Below are 19,293 nucleotides of genomic sequence, written 5' to 3'. Positions count from 1 at the left end.
ATATGAAGTGGTGATCCTAACTGATTTAAGACAGGACATTTTTACTATGATTAAATGTCAGGAATTGTGAAAAACTGAGTTTAAATGTATTTGGCTAAGGTCTATGTAAACTTCCGACTTCAACTGTATATTGGTGTTGCTCCCAATTTGTCTCACGCCGTTTTTGCAAAGTTGCTCAGTTATTAGACTTACTTAGACCAAGAAGTGCCAGTGAGGGAGAAATGCAACTTCTATAGATGGCTTAATCCCCTGAGAAGACATTGAACAACTACCCAAAACTTTGTGTAGCCGTGCTAAGGGCAGTCTTAGAAAGATGTTGCTGAGAAAGAAATTGTTATGAAAAGGGAGGCGTGGTGAATGGTCAGTTTTACCCATATTTACTCTTTCTTCTCCTGTCAGCATCTCTGACCTTCTAGAACGTCCATGGTCATTCTCCTGTCAGCATCACGGACCTTCTAGAACGTCCATGGTCATTCTCCTGTCAGCATCACTGACCTTCTAGAACGTCCATGGTCATTCTCCTGTCAGCATCACTGACCTTCTAGAACGTCCATGGTCATTCTCCTGTCAGCATCACTGACCTTCTAGAAGGTCCATGGTCATTCTCCAGTGAGCATCTCTGACCTTCTAGAACGTCCATGGTCATTCTCCTGTCAGCATCACTGACCTTCTAGAACGTCCATGGTCATTCTCCTATCAGCATCACTGACCTTCTAGAACGTCCATGGTCATTCTCCTATCAGCATCACTGACCTTCTAGAACGTCCATGGTCATTCTCCTGTCAGCATCACTGACCTTCTAGAATGTCCATGGTCATTCTCCATTGAGCATCACTGACCTTCTAGAATGCCCATGGTCATTCTCATGTCAGCATCACTGAGCTTCTAGAATGTCCATGGTCATTCTCAGACAATCCATCTGTTCTATCATCAGTGAGCAATAGGACAAGGTTGGAAACAAGTGTTTCACTCAAAGGTTTGGCTACTAGCTAATATACTGCTATTATCCTTAAACATACAGGTTGTATGGTGAATTATTGTTTGTATTTGTGTCTGTATGTGTCTGCATGATCCATAAATGTCTGTTTTTGCTTGTTTGTGTTCAAGCAGCACGGCAGTTTCAGAGAGAAATGGGCACAGAGAAAAGATGGAGGAGGAGAGAAAGAGAGAGTTGTGATGATAAGTGAGGACAGTAGAGCAGGGAGGGAATGAAGACCACACTGTGCCCCCTTTATTGATTTTCTGCTTAAAACACTCATTTGGAGGCCAACAGCAGAAGCAGGAGGGTTCTTCCTGAATGAACAAACACCCTCGGAAGGGAATGTACTGCATTCTTAAAGCCGCTCGCCCTGAGAGGAAAACTAACGACGAGGAGCGAATCCAATAAGCAGCAGCTAAATGACAAACTGTCTTTATTTGCGAGAAGCTCCTCCTATGAGAAATCTGTTCCTCCTTTTTCATGATAAAGTATTTACCTGACAACAAATGATTACGCCTACGCGTAATCAGGGACAGATATGGATGAAAGGTTGGATCTTCACCACACTGTGCGCAAATACAGTAAAGTGCTTACATACTGTACATCTGTACATCCACAGAGTCCTATATTGACATAACCTGAAAGGCCGCTCAGCAAGGAAGAAGCCACTGCTCCAAAACCGCCATAAAAAAATCCAGACGACAGTTTGCAACTGCACATGGGGACAAAGATCGTACTTTTTGGAGAATTTCCTCTGGTCTGATGAAACAAAAATAGAACTGTTTTGCCATAATGTCCATTTTTATGTTTGGAGGAAAAGGGGGGGCTTGCAAGCCGAAGAACACCATCCCAACAGTGAAGCACGTGGGTGGCAGCATCATGTTGTGGGGGTGCTTTGCTGCAGGGGGGACTGGTGTACTTCACAAAATAGATGGCATCATGAGGAAGGAAAATTATGTGGATATATTGAAGCAACATCTCAAGACATCAGTCAGAAAGTTAAAGCTTGGTCACAAATGGGTCTTCCAAATGGACAATTTCACATTCTTAAAATAAAGTGGTGATCTTAACTGTCCTAAGACCGGGAATTTTTACTAGGATTAAATGTCAGGAATTGTGAAAAACTGAGTTTAAATGTATTTGGCTAAGGTGTATGTAAACTTCCAAATTCAACTGTAAATTGCCTTGCCTTGTTCAGATGCAGAACGCCAGATTTTGACCTTGTCAGCTCAGGGATTCGACCGAGCAACCTTTTGGTTACTGGCCCAATGCTCTAGGCAACATGATTGCCAAGTGATTTTGAATGTACCTGGGGCATGTGATGTCATCACATGTCCACAACCCGGCTCAACCCTAGCAATAACTCTAACCCTAGCTTCATGTCCACACCCCGGCTCAACCCTAGCGATAACCCTAACCCTAGCTTCATGTCCAGACCCCGGCTCAACCCTAGCATCTCTAGCAATAACCCTAACCCTAGCTTCATGTCCACACCCCGGCTCAAACCTAGCGATAACTCTAACCCTAGCTTCATGTCCACACCCCGGCTCAACCCTAGCAATAACCCTAACCCTAGCTCCATGTCCACACCCCGGCTCAACACTAGCGATAACTCTAACCCTAGCTTCATGTCCACACCCCAGCTCAACCCTAGTGATAACCCTAACCCTAGCTTCATGTCCACACCCCGGCTCAACACTAGCGATAACTCTAACTCTAGCTTCATGTCCACACCCCAGCTCAACCCTAGCGATAACCCTAACCCTAGCTTCATGTCCACACCCCGGCTTAACCCTAGCGATAACTCTAACTCTAGCGTCATGTCCACACCCCGGCTCAACCCTAGCGATAACCCTAACCCTAGCTTCATGTCCACACCCCGGCTCAACCCTAGTGATAACCCTAACCCTAGCTTCATGTCCACACCCCGGCTCAACACTAGCGATAACTCTAACCCTAGCTTCATGTCCACACCCCGGCTCAAACCTAGCGATAACTCTAACCCTAGCTTCATGTCCACACCCCGGCTCAACCCTAGCGATAACTCTAACTCTAGCGTCATGTCCACACCCCGGCTCAACCCTAGCGATAACCCTAACCCTAGCTTCATGTCCACACCCCGGCTCAACCCTAGTGATAACCCTAACCCTAGCTTCATGTCCACACCCCGGCTCAACCCTAGCGATAACCCTAACCCTAGCTTCATGTCAAGACCCCAGCTCAACCCTAGCATCTCTAGCGATAACACTAACCCTAGCTTCATGTCCACACCCCGGCTCAACCCTAGCATCTCTAGCGATAACCCTAACCCTTAGGTTTATCCCTGGCTCAGCCATAATCTAACCCCCCCATATAGTGCTACCCCACATGAATTCCCAATGTAACCCCTTTATCTGCCTAAACCTCTCCATTTTATTTTATTTTACCTTTATTTAACCAGGCAAGTCAGTTAAGAACAAATTCTTATTTTCAATGACGGTCTAGGAACAATGGGTTACCTGCCTGTTCAGGGGCAGAACGACAGATTTGTACCTTGCCAGCTCGGGGGTTTGAACTTTGCAACCTTCCGGTCACTAGTCCAACGCTCTAACAACTAGGCTACCCTGCCGCCCCATAGGGACCACTTCCCTTCATACCTCACTCCATTCTCTGCCATAGACATTGGACCTGCTTGGAATTCTTTAGTTGTCCGTTGCTGTTAAGCTTTTAATGACATCAGTACCTCCTCTCTGAGTATTTAACATTAATCAGAAGGTGATTGGTTTAATGTACGGGGTCATCCATTTCCATCATATCACCTTTAGGGTGTGGTGACTGGACTTGTGGAGCAAATAGAATTGGGAAGCATATGAATTTCCATTACTACTCACTGACAACTGAATTACTTTACTTTTAATTGGAAAAGATCATAACTCTCACATGAGGAAGGTAGTGCAGAGGAGTCTGGCAAACATTCATTCTCATATGGCGCCCACAACGTCTGACCAGGATGAGACATTCATCAAATCCCTGACAGAGGAGACACTTGGGCTCCACAATGCGGAAAGTAAAGTGACCTTGACTGAGGAGAAACAATGGAGGGAATCTTCACAGCACCAGACTACTCATCTTCTCTTTTCTTTCTCACTCTTCGTTGAACTCCCTCTTCCCTACAAAGCGCACTGTCGTTCAGATTGTCCTTTTCCTTTACGGCTGCCTGCTTCTCGTCCTGTCAGCCAAAGTATGCTTTTATTTTCCCCAGGTCTGCCTCTCTCTCTCTCTCTCTCTCTTTCAAATATTGCTGTCATCACGGCTGAAGTTCAAACTAGACAGTGTTTCCATCCAGCTGGTGAGAATCTCATCAAGGAGAGAGAGTTTCTCCATCCGGCTGGTGAGAATCTCATCAAGGCCAGACAGTGTTTCCATCCAGCTGGTGAGAATCTCATCAAGGCCAGACATTGTCTTCATCCGGCTGGTGAGAATCTCATCAAGGCCAGACAGTGTCTCCATCCAGCTGGTTAGAATCTCAACAAGGCCAGACAGTGTCTCCATCCAGCTGGTTAGAATCTCAACAAGGCCAGACAGTGTCTCCATCCAGCTGGTTAGAATCTCAACAAGGCCAGACAGTCCTGCTGGTGAGAATCTCATCAATACCAGACAGTGTGTCCATCCGGCTGGTGAGAATCTCATCAAGGCCAGACACTGTCCTCATCCGGCTGGTGAGAAACTCATCAAGGCCAGACAGTCTCCATCCGACTGGTTAGAATCTTATCAATACCAGACAGTGTCTCCATCCGGCTGGTGAGAATCTCATCAAGGCCAGACAGTGTCTCCATCCGGCTGGTGAGAATCTCATCAAGGCCAGACAGTGTCTCCATCCGGCTGGTGAGAATCTCATCAAGGCTAGACAGTGTCTCCATCCGGCTGGTGAGAATCTCATCAAGGCCAGACAGTGTCCTCATCCGGCTGGTTAGAATCTCATCAAGGCCAGACAGTGTCTCCATCCGGCTGGTGAGAATCTCATCAAGGCCAGACAGTGTCCTCATCCGGCTGGTTAGAATCTCATCAAGGCCAGACAGTGTCTTCATCCGGCTGGCGAGAATCTCATCAAGGCCAGAGCACCGGTCAGATGCCGAAGCAGAGAGAAACAATGGACTCATGTGCAGCTGCTTCTCTGGTGTAGCCATGGGTGGATTTGAAATCTGTATTTTAAGCAAGGGAAACATGTACAGAACAGCATAGCTGGAGATACATACAGTGGAAACTGATGTCTGATTTGGAAGGGAAACTTTGTCTGGTTTGAGGAAAAGAAGGATGAGGTTGTTAAAACAAGAGACTGTTGGCAGGAGAAAAAACCTGATCTCGGTTGTAGTCCTAGGAGAAAAAACACAATCTCAGTTGTAGTCCTAGGAGAAAAAACACAATCTCATTTGTAGTCCTAGGAGAAAAAACACAATCTCAGTTGTAGTCCTAGGAGAAAAGAACCTGATCTCAGTTGTAGTCCTAGGAGAAAAAACATAATCTCAGTTGTCGTCCTAGGAGAAAAAACACAATCTCAGTTGTCGTCCTAGGAGAAAAAACTTGCAGTCCGAGGAGACAATTCACCATCTCAGTTGTTTTCCTAGGAGAAAATTCACCATCTCAGTTGTAGTCCAAGGAGAAAAAAACATAATCTCAGTTATAGTCTTGATGGCGCCGGAGGAGATGGCTGCCATTTTACGGGCTCCTAATCAATTGTGCTATTGTGTTTTGTTTGTGTTATTTGTAACTTATTTTGTACATAATGTTTCTGCCATTGTCTCTTATGACTGAAAAGAGCTTCTGGATATCAGGACAGCGATTACTCACCTTGTACTGGACAAAGATTTTTTCTTTAACGAGTAGGATGCGAAGGATTTACTTCATACACCTGACAAGGCAAACATCCCTGTCATTCGCATGAGAAAGAGACGGAGATATCGGGGACGTAGATCGCGGTGTCTTGTAAGGATCTGACGGCGAGTGTGTAATCCCCCTCTACCATCAGTCCTTTTAGCCAACGTGCATTCATTTGATAATAAAATGGATTAGCTCCGATCATGACTATCTAACCAACGGGTCATTAAAAACTGTAATATCTTATGTTTCACCGAGTCGTGGTTGAACAACGACATGAGTAACATACAGCTGGCTGGGTTTTCGGTCCATCGGCAAGATCTATTTGTCTATTTGTAAATAACAGCTGGTCCATGAAATCTAATATTAAGCAAGTCTCAAGGTTTTGCTCGCCTGAGGTAGAGTAACTCATGATAAGCTGTAAACCACGCTATTTATCAAGAGAGTTTTCATCTATATCTTTCGTAGCTGTCTATTTACCACCACAAACTGAGATTGACCAACTGGCAATTGTCTTCAGTGACATTTTCAACCTATCCCTGACCGAGTCTGTAATATCAACATGTTTCAAGCAGACCACCATAGTCCCTGTTCCCAAGAACACCAAGGTAGCCTGCCTAAATGACTACTGAACTGTAGCACTCACATCTGCAGCCATGAAGTGCTTTGAAAGGCTGGTCATGGCTTACATCAACACCATTATCCCAGAAACCCTAGACCCACCTCAATTTGCATACCGCCCAAACAGATCCACAGATGATGCAGTCTGTAATGTACTCTACACTGCCCTTTCCCACCTGGACAAAAGGAACACCTACATGAGAATGCTATTCATTGACTACAGCTCATGGCACAACACCGTAGTGCCCTCAATGCACTCTGCAACTGGATCCTGGACTTCTTGACGGTCTGCTCCCAGGTGGTAAGGGTAGGTAACAACACATCTGCCACGATGATCCTCAACATGGAGGCAACTCAGGGTGCATGCTCAGTCCCCTCCTGTACTCTCTGTTCCCCCATGACGGCATCCAAGCAAGACTCCTACACCATCATGAAGTTTGCTGATGACACAACAATGGTAGGGCTGATCACCGACAACGATTAGACAGAGACCTGGCAATGTGGTGCCAGGATAACAACCTCTCCCACGTGATCAAGACAAAGAGATGATTGTGGACTACAGGAAAAGGAGGACTGAGCATGCCCCCATTCTCATCGATGGAGCTGTAGTGGAGCAGGTTGAGAGCTTCAAGTTCCTTGGTGTCCACATCACCAACAAACTAACATGGTCCAAGCACACCAAGACAGTCATAAAGAGGGCACGACAAAACCCGTTCCCCCTCAGGAGACTGAAAAGATTTGGCATGGGTCGTCAGATCCTCCAAATGTTATACAGCTGCACAATCGAGAGCATCCTGCCTGGTTGCATCACCACCTGGTATGGCAACTGCTTGGTCTCCAACCGCAAGGCACTACAGAGGGTAATGTGTACGACCCAGTACATCACTGGGGCCAAGCTTTATTACCTTTATTTAACTAGGCAAGTCAGTTAAGAACAAATTCTTATTTTCAATGACATCCTAGGAACAGTGGGTTAACTGCCTGTTCAGGGGAAAAACAACAGATTTGTACCTTGTCAGCTCGGGGGTTTGAACTTGCAACGTTCCTGTTACTAGTCCAAAGCTCTAACCACTAGGCTACCCTATACCAGGTGGTGTCAGAGGAAAGCCCCAAAAAATGGCAAAGACCCCAGCCACCCTAGTCATAGACTGTTCTCTCTGCTACCGCATGGCGAGGGTACTGGAGCACAAAGTCTAGGTCCAAGAGGCTTCTTAACAGCTTCTACCCCCAAGCCATAAGACTCCTGAACATCTAGTCAAATGGCTACCGGACTATTTGCATTGTACCTCCCCACCCCCATTTGTACGCTGCTGCTACTCTGTTTATTATCAATGTATAGTCACTTTACCTCTACCTACATGTACAAATTACCTCAATTATCTTAACTAACCGGTGCCCCCGCAGACTGACTCTGTACTGGTACCCTCTGTATATAGCCTTGCTATTGTTATTTTATTTTTGCTCCTTAATTATTGGTTATTTTTCTTATTTTTTATTTTATTAATTTTTTACTACAGTTTATTTTAGTAAGTACATTCTTAACACTTTTTTTTCTTAGAACTGCATTGTTGGTTACATTTCACTGTCAGTATTCAAATGCAATTTTATTTAATTTTGTTTAGTCCTAGGAGAAAAACCATAATCTCAGTTGTAGTCCTAGGAGAAAAAACATCATCTCAGTTGTAGTCCTAGGAGAAAAAACATCATCTCAGTTGTAGTCCTAGGAGAAAAACCATAATCTCAGTTGTAGTCCTAGGAGAAAAACCATAATCTCAGTTGTAGTCCTAGGAGAAAAAACATCATCTCAGTTGTAGTCCTAGGAGAAAAAACATCATCTCAGGATCAAAGGATGATAACAGATAACAACATTGAGAATATCAATTCTACATGTAGTAACCCCTGTTTCAATTCTTGTCTTGTCATCAGAATGTGTCTCACAACAACAGGTTGTCTTCTTACTTATTTAATCTGGTGATTGTGCACATGTATGCTCAGCTAGCTAGCTATCCATCCTTTGTCCCATTTCATCAGACTGGACACCAGTGGAGGCTGCTGAGGGGAGGTCGGCTCATAATAATGGCTGGAATGGAGTAAATGCCATGTTATCAACAACATGGTTTTCATGGGTTTGATACCATTCCATTATATCCATTCTACTCCATTCCAACCATTATTATGAGCCGTTCTCCCCTGAGCAGCCTCCACTGCTGGACACCCACCCTCCATGGCTACCATTGCCATTACCTTGCACTGCAACATAATTCATGTTCCACCTACTTTTCTTCTCATTACTATCACCTCTGATATTTCTTTTGGGTCACCGTTTCCGTTTCTCTCGAACGCACCGCGCCTGCATTTCTCTCACTCACGCCTGTCTCTCTCTCGCGTGCCTGTCTCTCTCTCTCTCTCTCTCACGCGCGCCTGTCTCTCTCGAGCGCGCCTGTCTCTCTCGAGCGCACCTGTCTCTCGCTCTCTCACTCACTCTCGCTCTCTCTCTCAGCTCTCTCTCTCGCTCTCTTTTCTCCTTCCTTCCCTCCAATGGCCATGCATTCGTAGGAAGCATTTGATTTAAAATGTTTCTTCTTCTATCCAAGCACCACTATAAAGCCTTTGGGTGTCAGCGTGGAGTTCACGGTGGCAAAACAAGATGATCACTTCTGTGTTTGATCTTGGGAGTCGGCATGGCAGGGTGTCCAAACAGAGAGAAATCTATTACCCTTGTGTCTCAGACGAAAAGCTTGGAGCTGTCCAGCGCTGAGGCATGCTACCATGGAGACAAAAGGTTGGAAAGGAACTCATCTCACACTAAGACCTCTGGAAATTGTCTGTGCATGAGATAAATGGCACCCTATTCCAAAAGGGAACACTATTCCCAAATGGCACCCTATTCCCAAATGGGAACACTAGTCCCAAATGAAAACCTATTCCCAAATGGCACCCTATTCCCAAAGGGAACACTATTCCCAAATGGGAACACTAGTCCCAAATTGCAACCTATTCCCAAATGGCACCCTATTCCCGAAATGTCACCCTATTCCCGAAATGTCACCCTATTCCTAAAGGGCACCCTATTCCTAAAGGGCACCCTATTCCCAAAGGGCACCCTATTCCCAAAGGGCGCCCTATTCCTAAAGGGCACCCTATTCCTAAAGGACACCCTATTCCTAAAGGGCACCCTATTCCTAAAGGGCACCCTATTCCTAAAGGGCACCCTATTCCCAAAGGGCACCCTATTCCCAAAGGGCACCCTATTCCTAAAGGGCACCCTATTCCTAAAGGGCACCCTATTCCTAAAGGGCACCCTATTCCTAAAGGGCACCCTATTCCTAAAGGGCACCCTATTCCTAAAGGGCACCCTATTCCTAAAGGGCACCCTATTCCCAAAGGGCACCCTATTCCCAAAGGGCACCCTATTCCCAAAGGGCACCCTATTCCCAAAGGGCACCCTATTCCCAAAGGGCACCCTATTCCTAAAGGGCACCCTATTCCTAAAGGGCACCCTATTCCTAAAGGGCACCCTATTCCCAAAGGGCACCCTATTCCCAAAGGGCACCCTATTCCCAAAGGGCACCCTATTCCTAAAGGGCACCCTATTCCTAAAGGGCACCCTATTCCTAAAGGGCACCCTATTCCCAAAGGGCACCCTATTCCCAAAGGGCACCCTATTCCCACAGGGCATCCTATTCCCACAGGGCACCCTATTCCTAAATGGCACCCTATTCCCAAAGGGCACCCTATTCCTAAAGGGCACCCTATTCCCAAAGGGCACCCTATTCCCAAAGGGCACCCTATTCCCAAAGGGCACCCTATTCCTAAAGGGCACCCTATTCCTAAAGGACACCCTATTCCTAAAGGGCACCCTATTCCTAAAGGGCACCCTATTCCCAAAGGGCACCCTATTCCCACAGGGCATCCTATTCCCAAAGGGCACCCTATTCCTAAAGGGCACCCTATTCCTAAAGGGCACCCTATTCCCAAAGGGCACCCTATTCCCAAAGGGCACCCTATTCCCAAAGGACACCCTATTCCCACAGGGCATCCTATTCCCACAGGGCACCCTATTCCTAAATGGCACCCTATTCCTGAAGGACACCCTATTCCTAAAGGGCACCCTATTCCCAAAGGGCACCCTATTCCCAAAGGGCACCCTATTCCCACAGGGCATCCTATTCCCACAGGGCACCCTATTCCTAAATGGCACCCTATTCCCAAAGGGCACCCTATTCCTAAAGGGCACCCTATTCCTAAAGGGCACCCTATTCCTAAAGGGCACCCTAGTCCCAAAGGGCATCCTAGTCCCACAGGGCACCCTATTCCCACCCACAACTACTCATTCCAGGGTTTTTCTTTATTTGTACTATTTTCTACATTGTATAATAATTGTTAAGACATCAACACTATGAAATAACACATATGGAATCATGTACTAACCAAAAAAGTGTTAAACAAATCAACATATATTTTACATTTGATATTCTTCAAAGTAACCACACGTTGCTTGTAGAAAATAGTAAAAAATAAAGAAAAACACTTGAATGAGTAGGTGTGTCCAAACTTGACTGTTACTGTATATATATATTTTTTTCTATATATGTGTTGGGCTTTATAGATTGTTTATTGTTATGTGTTATGGTTTAGCTAAAATGATTCTTTACAGAGTCAAGTGTATTTGTCCAGGCCTCAATTGTTCCTTAACTAGTACCATTCTTTCTCTCTGTTGATAGTGCTGATGTTAGAGCTTGTAATAGTATCTACTGGATCTATTGGATCTACTGTATCCCCTGTATCCCCTGTATCCACTGTATCTACTGTATCTACTGTATCTACTGTATCCAATGTATCCACTGTATCTACTGTATCTACTGTATCTACTGTATCTACTGTATCCAATGTATCTACTGTATCCACCGTATCTACTGTATCCACCGTATCTACTGTATCCACTGTATCTACCGTATCTACTGTATTCACCGTATCTACTGTATCTACTGTATCCACTGTATCTACTGTATCTACTATATCCAATGTATCCACTGTATCTACTGTATCCAATGTATCCACTGTATCTACTGTATCTACCGTATCTACCATATCTACTGTATCCACTGTATCTACTGTATCTACTGTATCTACTGTATCCACTGTATCTACTGTATCTACTATATCCAATGTATCCACTGTATCCACTGAATCTACTATATCCACTGTATCCACTGTATCCACTGAATCTACTGTATCTACTGTATCCTCCTGTATCCACTGTATCTACTGTATCCACTGTATCTACTGTATTCCCTGTATCTACTGTATCCATTGGATCTACTGTATCCACTGGATCTACCGTATCCACTGTATCCACTGTATCTACTGTATCTGCAGTATCTACTGTATCCACTGTATACACCGTATCTACTGTATCCAATGTATCCACTGTATCTACTGTATCCACTGTATCTACTGTATCTGCCGTATCTACTGTATCTACTGTATCCCCTGTATTCACTGTATCTACTGTATCCATTGTATCTACCGTATCTACTGTATCCACTGTATCCACTGTATCTACTGTATCCACTGTATCTACTGTATCTACTGTATCCACTGTATCTACTGTATCCAATGTATCCACTGTATCTACTGTATCCCCTGTATTTACTGTATCTACTGTATCCACCGTATTTACTGTATCCACTGTATCTACCGTATCCGCCGTATCTGCTGTATCCACTGTATCTACTGTATCTACTGTATCCACTGTATCTACCATATCTACTGTATCCACCGTATCTACTGTATCTACTGTATCCACTGTATCTACTGTATCCAATGTATCCACTGTATCTACTGTATCCAATGTATCCACTGTATCTACTGTATCCCCTGTATTTACTGTATCTACTGTATCCACCGTATCTACTGTATCCACTGTATCTACTGTATCCGCAGTATCTACTGTATCCAATGTATCCACTGTATCTACTGTATCCCCTGTATTTACTGTATCTACTGTATCCACCGTATCTACTGTATCTACTGTATCCGCAGTATCTACTGTATCCAATGTATCCACTGTATCTACTGTATCCACTGTATCTACTGTATCCACTGTATCTACTGTATCCAATGTATCCACTGTATCCACTGTATCTACTGTATCCACTGTATCCACTGGATCTACTGGATCCAATGTATCCACTGTATCCACTGTATCTACTGTATCCACTGTATCCACTGGATCTACTGGATCTACTGGATCTACTGGTGGTTTGGGAGTAACTGCCATCTAAGAGACATCTTTTTTTACAGCAGCACTGTCTCTGATTGATGGAGAGATTCAAGGAGCTGTCATCGTTAAGTAACATAGCAGATGCAACGCATTGAATATTTACATTGATGCACTTCGAAATGAAGTTTGTAACTTGTCCCTGAACAGCTTACATCCCCAAGCCATAACACTGCTAAATAAATAGCTAACAAAATGGCTACACAGACTGTCTGAGTTGACCCTTGTTTTATTCATATTTTTTGTGCTGTCTCTATGAACACTCTATACACAGGACTCTATACACACGCAGGACTCTATACACCTTACCCCTGTACATACAGTTGAAGTCGGAAGATTACTTACACTTAGTTTTTCAACCACTCCACAAATTTCTTGTTAACAAACTATAGCTTTGGCAAGTCAGTTAGGACATCTACTTTGTGCATGACACAAGTCATTTTTCCAACAATTGTTAACAGACAGATTATTTCACTTATAATTCATTGTATCATTGTATTCCAGTGGGTCAGACGTGTACATACACTAAATTGACTGTGCCTTTAAACAGCTTGGAAAAATCCAGAAAATTATGTCATGGCTTTAGAAGCTTCTGATAGGCTAATTGACATCACTTGAGTCAATTGGAGGTGTACCTGTGGATGTATTTAAAGGCCCACCTTCATACTCAGTGCCTCTTTGCTTGACATCATTGGAAAAATCTAAAGAAATCAGCCAAGATCTCAGAAAAAAATGTAGACCTCCACAAGTCTGGTTCATCCTTGGGAGCAATTTCCAAATGCCTGAACGTACCACGTTCATCTGTACAAACAATAGTGCGCAAGTATAAACACCATGGAACCACGCAGCTGTCATACCACTCAGGAAGGAGATGCATTTTGTCTCCTAAAGATGAACGTACTTTGGTGCGAAAAGTGCAAATCAATCCCAGAACAACAGCACAAGACCTTGTGAAGATGCTGGAGGAAACAGGTACAAAAGTATATCCACAGTAAAGACCAAAAGTTTCTATATCCACAGTAAAGATCTATATCGACATAACCTGAAAGGTCTCTCAGCAAGGAAGAAGCCACTGCTTCAAACCTGCCATAAAAAAGCCAGACTATGGTTTGCAACTGCACATGTGGACAAAGATCGTACATTTGGAGAAATGTCTTCTGGTCTGATGAAACAAAAATGTAACTGTTTGGCCATAATGACCATTGTTATGTCTGGAGGAAAAAGGGGGAGGCTTGCAAGCCGGAGAACACCATCCCAACCGCAAAGCACGGGGGTGGCAGCATCATGTTGTGGGGGTGATTTGCTGCAGGAGGGACTGGTGTACTTCACAAAATAGATGGCATCATCAATTTATGTGGATATATTGAAGCAACATCTCAAGACATCAGTCAGGAAGTTAAAGCTTGGTCGGAAATGAGTCTTCCAAATGGACAATGACCCCAAGCATACTTCCAAAGTTGTGGCAAAATGGCTTAAGGAAAACAAAGTCAAGATATTGGAGTGGCCATCGCAAAGCTCTGACCTCAATCCCATAGAAAATTTGCGGACAGAACTGAAAAAGCATGTGCGAGCACGGAGGCCTACAAACCTGACTCAGTTACACCAACTCTGCAAGGAGGAATGGGCCAAAATTCAGTTTGACCCAAGTTAAACAATTTAAGGGCAATGCTACCAAGAATTGAGTGTATGTAAAATTCTGACCTACTGGGAATGTGATGAAAGAAATACAAGCTGAAATAAATAATTCTCTCTACTATTATTCTGACATTTCACATTCTTAAAATAAACTGGTGATCCTAACTGACCTAAGACAGTGAAGTTTTACTAGGATTAAATGTTAGGAAATGTGAAAAACTGAGTTTAAATGTATTTGGCTAAGGTGTATGTAAATGTCTGACTTCAACTGCATCTACCTCCATCCCTGCACATAAATATGGTATTGGAACTGACCCTGTATATAGCTTCTTACTCACTCATTTTCTTCTTATTTCTCATTTTTATGGAGTAGTGCGCTAACCCTATAGTCCTGTTCAAAAGTAGTGCACTACTACCCTATAGCCCTGGTCAAAAGTAGTGCACTAACCCTATGGCCCTGGTAAAAAATAGTGCACTACATAGTGAATAGGGTGCCATTTTGGATGCAGATGTAAACAGGTACTTCACCAGGAAATGAACACACTTGCAAGCTATACCTCTGATTGTAGCGCTGTTGAAAAGGATGTGTGAGCAGCATACCGTCCACTATAGTGATCCTGTTCTGAGGAAGGCGCTTCAATACAAATAATGTCTAATGGTGATCACTGCACTTTCTATTGGATTCAAATGACAGCCTAATTAGGCACAACAAATCTCTAATGTATCCTAAGCGTTGACTCTAAATGAGAACAGTTCATTGAAGTAGCAAGGTGGTGCTGACAGAGAAGGTCGTCTCGCTTCGAGTCCTTAGGAAACTATGTAGTATTTCGTTTTTTTACGTATTATTTCTTACATTGTTAGCCCAGAAAATCTTAAGTGTTATTACATACAGCCGGGAAGAACTATTGGATATCAGAGCGACATCAACTTTCCAGCGCTACGGCGAGGAATACGACTTTCCCGAAGCGGTTCCTTTGTTCGAACCACCCAAAGCACCCCTATTATCTCCCAAGAGAATTCTCGGCGGTTATTGTCCCAGCCGTGTGTATCCCCCCCTCAAGCCGATACCACGACGGCCCTCAAGGAAGTTCACTGGACTCTATGCAAACTGGAAACCATATATCCTGAGGCTGTATTTATTGTAGCTGGGGATTTTAACAAAGCAAATTTGAGAACAAGGCTACCTAAATTCTATCAGCATATTGATTGTAGTAGACGGGCTGGCAAAACACTGGATCACTCTAACTTCTGCGATGCATACAAGTGCTTTGAGAGACTAGTCAAGGATCATATCATCTCCACCTTACCTGTCACCCTAGGCTACCTGTAATTTGCATACCGCCCCAATAGGTCCAATGCAATTGCCATCACACTGCACACTGCCCTATCCCATTTGGACAAGAGGAACACCTATGTAAGAATGCTGTTCATTGACTACAACTTAGCATTCAACACCATAATACCCTCCAAGCTCATCACTAAGCTTGAGGCCCTGGGACTTCCTGATGGGCCGCCCCCAGGTGGTGAAGGTAGGAAACAACATCTCCACTTCGCTGATCCTCAACACTGGGGCCCCACAAGGGTGCATGCTCAACCCCCTCCTGTACACCCTGTTCACCCATGACTGCGTGGCCACGCACACCTCCAACTCAATCACCAAATTTGCAGACAGTAGGAGGTCTGATCACCAACAAAGACGAGACAGCCTATTGGGAGGAGGTGAGGGCACTCGGAATGTGGTGTCAGGTATACAATCTCTCACTCAACATCAACAAAACCAAGGGGATGAAAGTGGACTTTAGGAAACAGCAGAGGGAGCACCCCTCTATCCACATCGACGGGACAGCAATGGAGAAGGTAGAAAGTTTTAAGTTCCTCGGCGTACACATCACGGACAAACTGAAATGATCCACCCACACAGACAGTGTGGTGAAGAAGGTGCAGCAGCGCATCTTCAAACCCAGGAGGCTGAAGAAATGTGGCGTGTCACCTAAAACCCTCACAAACTTTTACAGATACACAATTGAGGGCATCCTGTCGGGCTGTAGCATCACCTGGTATGGCAACCACACCACCCACAACTGCAGGGGTCTCCAGAGGGTGGTGTAGTCTGCACAACGCATCACCGGGGGCAAACTACCTGCCCTCCAGGACACCTACAGCACCCGATGTCACAGGAAGGCCACGGCCTGTTCACCCTACTACCATCCAGAAAGCGACGTCAGTACAAGTGCATCAAAGCTGGGACAGAGGCCATCAGACTGTTAAACAGCCATCACTAACACAGAGGCTGCTGCCTACATACAGACTTGAGATCATTGGCCACTCCAACAAATGGATCACTGGTCACTTTATTAATGCCACTTTAATAATGATGTTTACATATCTTGCATTACTCATCCCATATGTATATCCTGTATTTAATACCATCTATTGCATCTTGCCTATGCCGCTCAGTCATTGCTCATCCATATATTTACATATACAAATTCTTGACCTAGATTTGTCTGTATTAGGTAGTTGTTGTGGAATTGTTAGATTACTTGTTAGATATTGTTGCACTGTCGGAACTTAAAGCAGAAGCATTTCGCTACACTCGCAAAAACATCTGCTAACCATGGGTATGTGACCAATAACATCTGCTAACCATGTGTATGGGACCAATAACATTTGATTTGATTTGAAAACGTTCAAAGCTGATCTTCAGCAGTATGGCTCTAACACTTTAGTTATGACATAAGCGACAACACTGCCTGTCTACTGCTCATGTCATGCTCAACTTGCAGTAACAGGTGGTACTGTATATAGGCAGATCAAGTTTGCCAATACAAATCTGGATCTTACTCCATTATTTTCCTTTAATTTGCCTGTTTGTGTGTTTCAGATAATGGATATTACAAGCCTTTCAAAACCTGTGTTCGTTCCCATTGGTCATTAATTTCTTCAGTTCTCTAGCTGTCTGAAAGCCGCCTTACTCCATCTTGTCTCTTCTTCATACTCTTCTACCCAGTTTATTAGATCAGACCCCTGTGTGTGTGTGTGTGTGTGTGTGTGTGTGTGTGTGTGTGTGTGTGTGTGTGCGTGTGCGTGTGCGCGTGCGCGTGTGCGTGTGTGTGCGTGTGTGTGTGTGTGTGTGTACGTGTTTAACTATTACTTGTGGGTACCAGAAGTCACCACAAGATTAGCAAACAAACACAAATTTGACCAACTGGGGACATTTTGTTGGCCCCCACAAGGTCAAATGCTATTTCTAGGGGTTTTAGGGTTAAGGTTAGAATTAGTGTCAGGGTTAGAATTAGGTTTAGGGTTAAGAGCTAGGGTTAGTTTTAGGGTTCTGGTTAGGAGCTAAGGTTAGGTTTATGGTTAAGGTTAGGTTTTTCGGGTTAATGGTAAGGTTAGGGTTCATATTAGAGTTAGGATTAGGGTTATGTTTAGGGAAAATACGATTTTGAATGGGACTGAATTGTGTGTCCCCACAAGGTTATTTATACAATACTCTGTGTGGGTGTGTGTTCAGTATGTTCGTTCATTATATCAGATCCCAGTGTGTGTGTGTGATCACCCCTAATCTGCTCGAGTGTCGGTTGCTGTCCTCAGAACCCACCAGAGGGCTGTCTCTCACTCTCCATCTCTCTCTCCCCCCTCTTTCGCTCTCTTCTCCCTCCCTTTCTTGTTCCCCAAAACCCTGGCCTATATCCTCATCCATAATGGAGGCTGTCTTGCTTTTCTGAATTTTGTCTCAGCCTGTAGTACAGTTAGATGTCTGTTCGCAACCTCTCAGCGCTCACAGAGCACCTTGTGGATAGTTTCATCTCCTCTCATCTCTCTTCTCAAGCCGTGGTGGAACGTTGATATTTCCACAACTTCTCTACTTCCACAGCTTCAGATGTATCCTCATTATGTGCTATATTCCAGTTATATGTTCCAGTGCTGTGATCTAGTGCTATGTTCCAGTGCTATGTTCCCTGCTATGTTCCAGTGCTATGATCCAGTTCTATGTTCCAGTGCTATGATCCAGTGCTACGATCCAGTGCTATGTTCCCCTGCTATGTTCCAGTGCTATGATCCAGTGCTGTGATCTAGTGCTACGATCCAGTGCTATGTTCCCCTGCTATGTTCCAGTGCTATGATCCAGTGATGTAATCTAGTGCTATGTTCCAGTGCTATGTTCCCCTGCTATGTTCCAGTTCTATGTTCCCCTGCTATGTTCCAGTACTTTGATCCAGTGCTATGTTCCCCTGCTATGTTCCCATGCTATGTTCCAGTGTTATGATCCAGTGCTATGTTCCCCTGCTATGTTCCAGTGCTATGATCCAGTGCTGTGATCTAATGCTATGTTCCAGTGCTATGTTCCCCTGCTATGTTCCAGTTCTATGTTCCAGTGCTATGTTCCAGTACTTTGATCCAGTGCTATGTTCCCCTGCTATGTTCCAGTGCTATGATCCAGTGCTGTGATCTAGTGCTATGTTCCAGTGCTATGTTCCCCTGCTATGTTCCAGTTCTATGTTCCCCTGCTATGTTCCAGTGCTTTGATCCAGTGCTATGTTCCCCTGCTATGTTCCCCTGCTATGTTTCAGCGTTATGATCCAGTGCTATGTATTGCGCCGTGGTCATGTTTATTATAAACACAACCTGTAGCGTCAGACTGTCAGGTGCCTACACAGATTAATGATGGCTATTACACAGCATGCTGGCTTTGTTGCTTGACATACACTGTATATTTCAATGTTATTTTGGGGTTAAACATCATGACCTATGCCCCCATGATACCCTACCTTTACTCTCTTATTTCTGTATATGGGATCAGGGAACAGCTAAATAAAAGACAAGGTACAATAGCTTGACATGGATTTGCCATAGTAAAACCACGTGAAATACTTAGATGATGAACTGAAAGGTACTATCAATATCCACTTAGAAG

This window comes from Oncorhynchus masou, chromosome 13 (genome assembly GCF_036934945.1).
Source record: "Oncorhynchus masou masou isolate Uvic2021 chromosome 13, UVic_Omas_1.1, whole genome shotgun sequence".
NCBI classification, from domain to species: Eukaryota; Metazoa; Chordata; class Actinopteri; order Salmoniformes; family Salmonidae; genus Oncorhynchus; species Oncorhynchus masou.
The sequence above is the reverse complement of the archived record's forward strand: the minus strand, read 5'-3'. Positions refer to the sequence as shown.